The sequence below is a fragment of the Phascolarctos cinereus genome, unplaced genomic scaffold (genome assembly GCF_003287225.1).
Source record: "Phascolarctos cinereus isolate Bilbo 61053 unplaced genomic scaffold, phaCin_HiC Scaffold_5;HRSCAF=322, whole genome shotgun sequence".
Taxonomy (NCBI): Eukaryota; Metazoa; Chordata; class Mammalia; order Diprotodontia; family Phascolarctidae; genus Phascolarctos; species Phascolarctos cinereus.
The window spans coordinates 325,654,849-325,663,200 of record NW_027555958.1 but is presented as its reverse complement, the minus strand read 5'-3'; positions in this window follow the sequence as shown (position 1 = coordinate 325,663,200).

Sequence of the window (8,352 nt, the reverse complement as noted above, 5' to 3'; positions counted from 1 at the left end):
GGCAGAAGGTGGTTTTTTCCTTTTTTCTTATTAGACTCCTTCTCAGGTTGAAACACTAAATTTAATTCCAAAATCAGTTAATTCCACTCAAGAAATGAATGAGCTATAAGACCCTAGTAACAGTAATAGCTTACATTTATATAACATAGTACAATTACAAAGCACTTTACGTATTTCATTTAATGTGAGCTTCACAATATCATTATCCTCATTGGGCAGACAAAGAAACTGAAGTTTCAGAGAAATTGAGAGGCCACACAGCTAGTAAGTGATAAAGCTGGGACTGAAACCCACTTGTTTTGACTCCAAATCTAGGATTCTGCCACCACTTAATGGTGCCTTTCAACTTCCCATCACCACAAGATTGTGTTTCTAATTCTGAGAACTATGTGAGCATCTGGGATGGTACCAATGGTCACAGCCACAGTGGGATTTTGATTAGTCATGGAATGAATCTTGGGGAATTAGGCCTAAAGAATCCATTACTAGAGGACTCAGGTAAGATTAAGGAAGAAAGAATAAGGTCTGTGTAACATGAGAGTCTTGATTCATGTGTCAACAGGAAGAAAATCATCATAACCAAGCATTTAAAATAATCCACATGTGGTAAAATCCTAAATTCTTTAGGGAACTAAAGATATAGGCCCTAATCCTGGGTGTCTACAATCTAAAGCAGGCATGTGGATGGAGAAGAACAAATGTTTATGGAGCAAACAGATGGCACAATAATGATCCCATGGAGGCCATGACTTTTTTCAGTGCGGGAATTCTCTCCACTGGTGCAGCTTGCAATCTATCCATGCCTTCTTGTCCTATGTGATTCTGTCCATGGTTTCCAATAAATTCTCTATCATGAATCTATCCCATGCGTTATAGCTTTTCTCCAGTTCTTTTAATTTTTCATGGATACCAATGCAACATTTATGTTTTGCATTTATTATACTTTATTTTTGTTACATGACTGACAAATCTTTTTTTCTAGTTCCAGCTGTTTTTCATGTCATGTCTCATCAGCTTTTCCAGTTTCCGCTATCATTTCTACAAAGACGACACCCAAATATACATATTAAACCTTCATCTCTCTTGATCTCCAGTCCCACATTACCAATTGCCTGCTGTACACCTCTATATAGATGTCTTATAGGCATCTCAAACTTAACATATCCAAAACTAAATTCATTCCTTCCCTCTTAATCCCATCTTTCCTTCTAACTTTCCTTTTTGTGTCAAGGGCACCACTATTTTTCCAGCCATCTGAGTTTGAAACTTCATAGCTATCATAATACTTTCCCTGACCTCATTTACCCACTCTGTTGCCAAGTGTTAAATCTATCTCCACAGCACCTCTCCCATCTATCCACTTCCTACCATTCACAGGACTATAATCATTACCTCTCAACTGTACTATTATAATAACCTCTTACTTGATCTCCCTTCTTCAAGTCTCTCCCATGTAGAATCCATTTTCAACATGGCTGGAGAACTGATCATTCCTAAAGCACAGGTCTAACCATATTACTATCCTGCTCAGAAGTTCAAGTGGCTCCCTATTGTCTCTGGAACAAGATAGAAACTCCTAGTGAACGTTTAAAGACTTTTATAATCTGGCTGCAACCTAAGTTTTTATTTGTATTTTTTGGAGGTAATCGGGGTTAAGTGACTTGCCCAGGAACATATATAACATTTGAGGCCAGATTTGAACTCAAGTCTCCTGACTCTTGCTCTTTGCACTGCACCATCTAGCTGCCCCAAAACCTAGCTTTTTATATTGATTACTAATCACTCCCCCTCTTGTATTCTCATTCCAGACAAACTTGTCTACTTACTGTTCCTTGTACATGGTATTCTACCTCTACCGCCTCCATTCCATTCCACAGGCTGTCCTTTATGTGTGGAGTACGCTCTCACCCCGATCCCATCCTGATGCTTCCAGCTGCTAGTACCTCCCACTTGAAATTGTCTTATATTTATTTCACATCTATTTTAACAGGACATAAGCTTCTTGGGTACAGGGGTGATGATTTGATCTTTGTTTTCTTATCTCCATCTCCTAGCACAAGAGTAGCAAGTAGAAGCCTCTATGATTAAGTGCTTGTTGAATTAAATTCCAACAATTCAAACAAAAGAATAATAAATTATGTTTTTATAGCATTTTAGAGTTTATAAAGTGGAACATTAAACAGTTATAGTAGTGTACAGTAAGGTTTTTACATGATATACAAGCCAGTGATAGTTGTACAGAGAGTAAGGATAAGCATAGAATCACAGTAGAAGGCAGGAAGGGTTAGCCATAGAAGAGACAGGACAAATAGCTGAAGAAGAATGAGCCTGAAGAAGGCATCCTCTCTTCTCTGACTAAAGTAAAAAGACTTCCTAGAAGAAATCGGAGATAACTTTGATGAGCTCTGTGTACATGTACACATTGAATGAGAGAAGATGGTACCATATGGAACTCCTAGAAAGAAGAGTTAGAAGCATGAGTGAGTCAAGTGAGCAAAGGAGGGTTTAGTCAACTGAAAATTCAGACTACAACCCAGCCCTAGCTCTTGAACGGTGTCTAAGCTTCTTAATTGAATGCTTAACAGACTTGGTGTGAACAGAAACAGGACCACATAGGGATGAAAAGCTTTGGGAAACTTCTTGGCCCACTTTTGCAACGAGAAAACAGAACAAGGAAGCAACAGCTGAGTTTAGTGGTGAAGGAACTTGCAGATAGGGACCTTTGGGATTCAGGGTGATAAGTCCCTAGCTATCCCTGTCTCCCCAGAAACTACCGCAACAGCACTCCCAGCTCACCAGCTCATTTACCCAAACCTATTAATTATTGGGGAATTTCCAGTTTGCCTGTGACAGACCCAAATCCACCATTTGAGTATGGGGCTAATGATTAGACTTCTAATGAGACAGAAGAGTTGAGTTCAGCTGAGACAGAAACATGTCTTAATACATTAGTTCAGTCTCCAGTCAGATATTAAGGAGTTCTGTTGTTTATCTCTATTAACTGTGTTCACTTAACACATCCTTTGTGACCCTAATTAGTCAGAGTCTACTTACTTCGAAGAGTCTAAGGTGGTTAGATGTCAGAGAGTTCCAGATATTACCTTGACAAAATATGGGACATTCTGTTTATCTACACTGAGTTGTAGTTTAATAATTATGGCTTCATCACTCAACACCTGAAGCATTTCTGTTTCCCATTTTCTCTTGCTCCAGAGTCGCCAAGCACATGGCATTATGGTTCATAAATGAATATAAGAATAAGCATACTGATCATTTTCTCTAAATCCTAATAATTTAAGCAAATCTTGACTGGATCAAAAAATATTTATTAAATACTTACTATGGCAGGAATTCTTAACCTGGGGTCAGTAAACTTGTTTTTTTAAAAAATATTTTAACAACTTTTTTCATTATGATTGGTTTCCTTCATAATCCTATGTATTTTATTTTATACATTTAAAAACATTATTCTGATGAAGGGTCCATAGATTTCATCAAACTGCTGCAAAGGGGTCCAGGCCACAAAAAAAGGTCAAGAATCCCTGTATTATGGGCAAGGCACTATGTATAGATAATAGAGTATGCTTTCAGTTTTGTTCGGTTGTTTTTCAGTCATGTCCAACTCTTTGTGACCCCATTTGGGGCCTTCTTGACAAAGATATTAGAATGACTCGTCATTTCTTTCTCCAGATCATTTTTACTAATGAGGAAACCGAGGCACACAGGGTGAAGTGGCTTGCTAGTGACAGCTACTAAGTGCGTGAGGCCAGATCTGAACTCAGGAAGATGAGTTGCTCCTATCCTGTATAGTATGCTACTTCCCCCAATCACTACAGGTATTGCTATCAATCAATCAACAGTCAATAAACATTGATTAAGAATCTACTATGTACCAGGCACTGTGCTAGGCCTTGGGTATACAAATACCCCCCCCAAAAAAAATTAAACAATTTCGACATGCCAAGAGTTTACAATCTAATGAAGATTAGTGCATATATAAACATATGCAGAATAAATATAAAAAGAATAAAAACAAATAAATACGAAGTTAAATATAAGATAGCTTGGGTAGAAGCACACTGGCAGTTGGAAGGAAATTGGGAAAAGTTTCTTGTAGAAGATGGTGCTCAAGCTGTGTCTTTATTTTTTTAGACAACTGGGGTTTAGCGACTTGCCCAGGGTCACATAGCTAGTAAGTGTCAAGTGTTTGGTCTGAGGCCAGATTTGAACTCAAGTCCTCCTGACTTCAGGGATGGTGCTCTATCCACTGAGCCACTTAGCTGCCCCTAAGCTGTGTCTTTAAAGGAAGAGAGTGATTCCAAGAGATGGAAGTAAGGAGGAAGTGAATTCCAGGCATGGGGGATGAAAAAATAAGTAGTTGAGAAACGGAGTGTTTTATGTGAAGGACTAAGAGAAGGCCAGTTTAGCTGGATGACAGAGTTGATGGGGGGTTGGAGCAGTCTGGGACAGAGAAGAGAGGGAGTAATGTCCAAAAAGACTACCAAGATAAGTTGGGACCCAATTGTGAAGGGATTTGAAAGCTAAACAAAGGAGCTTTCGTTTATCCTTGAGGTAAGAGAGAGCCACTGGAATTGAGTGGGTGAGTCATATCTGTTCTTCAAGAAAATCACTTTGGCAGCAGTGCGTGGGACAGGCTGGAGTGGTGAGAGATGTGAGGCAGGGAGATCAATTAGGAGGCCACAGCAAGAAGTAATGAGGGCCTAAACTAAGGATATTGCTGTGTAAGAAGGAAGAAGTGGTTGGATGTAAGAAGTGTTGTGGAGACTGATTTGGAAAATGGATTCATGATGTAAGAGAAAGTGAGGAATCGAGAATAATGCTGAGGTTATGAACCTGGGAAACTAAAAGGATAGTGGTGTGTAATGTCTCTCTCATTACTTGGGTCCTTTGAAGTCAATGAGGTAGAGAGAGGGTGAGAAAGAATGAAGACAATAGGGGCAGCTAGGTGGTGCAGTGGAGAGAGTACTGGCCCTGGATTCAGGAGGACCTAAGATCAAATCCAGACTCAGACACGTAACACTTACTAGCTGTGTGACCCTGGGCAAGTCACTTAACCCCATTGCCTAGCCAAAAAAGAAGAATGAAGACAATACAGCAACAGAGGTAGTTTTCTCTATTACCCCAAAATGCTGCTCAGCTCTCTCCCATCCCAACTCTCTTCTTATTCTCTCCATTTTTCTTGTTTCTGGTCTCCTCTGCCTACAAACTGCTCAGTACTCCCTCTGCAACTGAACCCCCTCATATACATTTTCATTGAGAATGATTTCTCTCTTGGTCATTTCAAAGTCAATCAATCAGCATGTATAATCAACTACTAGGAGCCAAACACTGTACTAGGTCCTAGGGATCCTAATAGAAAATGAAAGTCATCTCCAAGCATCTTTCTTCTTCCTCCTCACCTTGACCTTCAATCCCTACCTTTCTTAGGTCTTTGTCAAGCCATCACCGCCACACTGTTATGGCAAGAGCAATATCCTGATCCCTCTCCATACTCCCCACTTCCCATAAAGGGAAGTTTAGGATAATTTTTCCTTAAAAGGTATTGAGACATTCCTCTAGACTTGGTTGGCTCAGGGGACTAAGACCTCAGACTACAGATGTCACTAGCACCTACAAGGAGCTTCACTGAACTAAATCAACTCAAGGGATTCTCAGTGACTATCCTCACTTAAGATCCTTCTCTTGTTATCTTTTGTTAACTGTTAAATGACCTTTGAGCATCTCATCGTGTTCCAATATCAAACCTAACCTACCTGGGGACTAGGCAGAGTCAGGCCCCGCCCAGAATAATTAGTGTGGTCTTGCTAGATTAGTAGATAATAATCTCTATGAAGATTGTGATGAGCAGTGCAGAGGAAGGTGACCCTATTCATGCTTCTCGTGATACCTCTACTGTGAGGTCTCACCCACACATACTCCTGGGAAATTAGAGAGTAAACTGCCTGTGGCCTTTTACCAAGTAGAGAACAATGTGAGTGTGCTCCCTGTCCTTTGGAATTGTACTTTGACCAGGTATGACGGCACATGCCTATAGTCACTGCTGCTGGGTGGGGCTGAGGCTGGTGAATTGCATTCCTTGGAGAGTTCTGAGTTGCTGTAGGACATTAAAGTCTACCTGGTTTAAGTCTGGCACTAAGTCTGGGACCAATACGATGAGCCCCCGGAAGCAGATGTGCCACAAGGCTCTCTAAGAAAGGACAAACCAGGGGCAGCTAGGTGGCATAGAGGATAGAGCACCGACCCTGAAGTCAGGAGGACCTGAGTTCAAATCTGGCCTCAGACCAAACATTTGACACTTACTAGCTGTGTGACCCTGGGCAAGTCACTTAACCCCACTTGCCTAAAAAAAAAAAAAAGAAAGAAAGAAAAAGAAAAAAGAAAAAGGAAGGACAAACCAGTCCAGGTCAGAAAAAAATGGAACAGGCTAAAGCTTCTTGCCTATCAGGATCAGGATCAGACCCGTGAGTGGCTGCTGCACTTCCAGCCTAGGTAAGATAGGGAGACTCAGTTTCAAAAAAACATAACAAAAAAAACACACTGTACCTTAAAGATAATTGTGCTAAACTGTATTTCAAGCCCTTAAGGGTTGTTGAGCCTTCCAGCCTACTAATTTAAGTCTCTTCCAAGTGCTACTAGGGGACAGATCTCTCCAAAACTCAATTTACTTTCGAAAAAGCCTGGAGGGACTGAATTTTGGGGTATGGAAGAAAAGATTTTCCCCTCCTTGGAGGCACACAAATTCAGAACCATTGGTGCTTACCTCTCTGTATTTGTATTGCTAATAGTCAGCATCACCCAACTGTCTAGGAGGATGCCTCCTGGCAAAAAGTCTCATCCCAATTCTAAGGGAGTATAAAGTGTTTTGGTTTTTGATTTTGGGTTTGGGTTTTTTTTAATTTTTTATTTATTTTTGTTTTGTTTTGTTTCATTTTGTTTTTGGCAAGGCAATTGGGATTAAGTGACTTGCCCAGAGTCATACGGCTAATAAGTATTATGTGTCTGAGGCCAGATTTGAACTCAGGTCCTCCTGACTCCAGGGACTCTAACTGTTAGGTTTTAAATGACTTTTTTAAAGAAGAGACAGTACAGCTGAACCAACAATTCTCAGTCCATGACCAGCTATTTGAGGGGTTGCATGAAGGATCCCAACAGTGAGGAAATGCAAATGAAGGATGATCTCTAGCATTTTAGGATTGTCTACACTGCGCTGAAGAAACTGAGTTTTGTTTCTTAATTTGGAATTTGAGAAGCTGATTTTGCCAAATTGATTTTGTTGTGATTCTTTGGTGCAGACCATTAGGGGAGGCCCTTGAAAGGACAATGCTAAATTCTCACCAGGAGCACAGAGACATTTCTGGAATTAGGGATATGGACAAATGTACTGATTACACCAGATTTAATTAGCTGAGAGGGCAAGGATGCTGTGTCAGTTTAAAAAGTTTCTACTCTTACCCTTGATCTATGAATTATGAACTACAATTCTTCCTCTCTGAAGCTCCCAGTGAAGAGCCCCTGACGAAGAGCATTTCCCTACTCCCAGCAGAAAAGGCTACTGTTTGCACGTGGGAAATAGAGAAACATGTACTGGCCTAGACAAACTTCTGGCTTTGTTGTTTTTTGTATTGCTTTGTGTCTTTTTCCCAGTTGTAGGAGCATCCACAGTTGTTGTTCATTCATTCAGTTGTGTCTGACTCTTTGTGACCCCATGGCATAGCACAGTAGGCCTTTTATCTTCCACTATCTCCTGAAGTCAGCAACCCTAATATTCTGATGCTGAACACAGGAGAGTAATCTTGAGCAGAGGTGAAATGCAGAGTTAGATCTACTACAGGAGGCCCCAGCAGTATTGGAGCAAAAGTACTCAGGCCCGTAGCAATACTCTGCCCTACTTAGGGCAGAAAAGCTCAGGCCCTAGTAGTAGTAGTTCTTTTCTGGCATGGGGGGCAGCAACCAACCTTGGCAGGGTGAGCAGTGTGCAGAGGGCACATACTATCACTCTGGTAGTATTAGTAAGGGAATAGCAGGCACAGACTCAGGCCCCAAGGGTACTGGCACAGGGGCAGTGAACAAAGATGCTGCCACAGCAGGCAGTGGGCAGCTGCAGCTGCAGCAGATCAACTCCTAGCAACAGTGGCAGTCCAGTGGCAGAAAAGTGGGTGCTGACATGTACCATGGCAACAGGCAGGCCTGCTGTAGCCCATTAATTATTGTAACATAAAACATTGGTTCTTCCAAGTTGTAGCCAGTATAACACCCAGTGATCACTGTACTGCTCTAACCAAGGGAGGGCCAAAAGATGCCATAGCTTGCTTTATGGCTATAAGTGTAAGG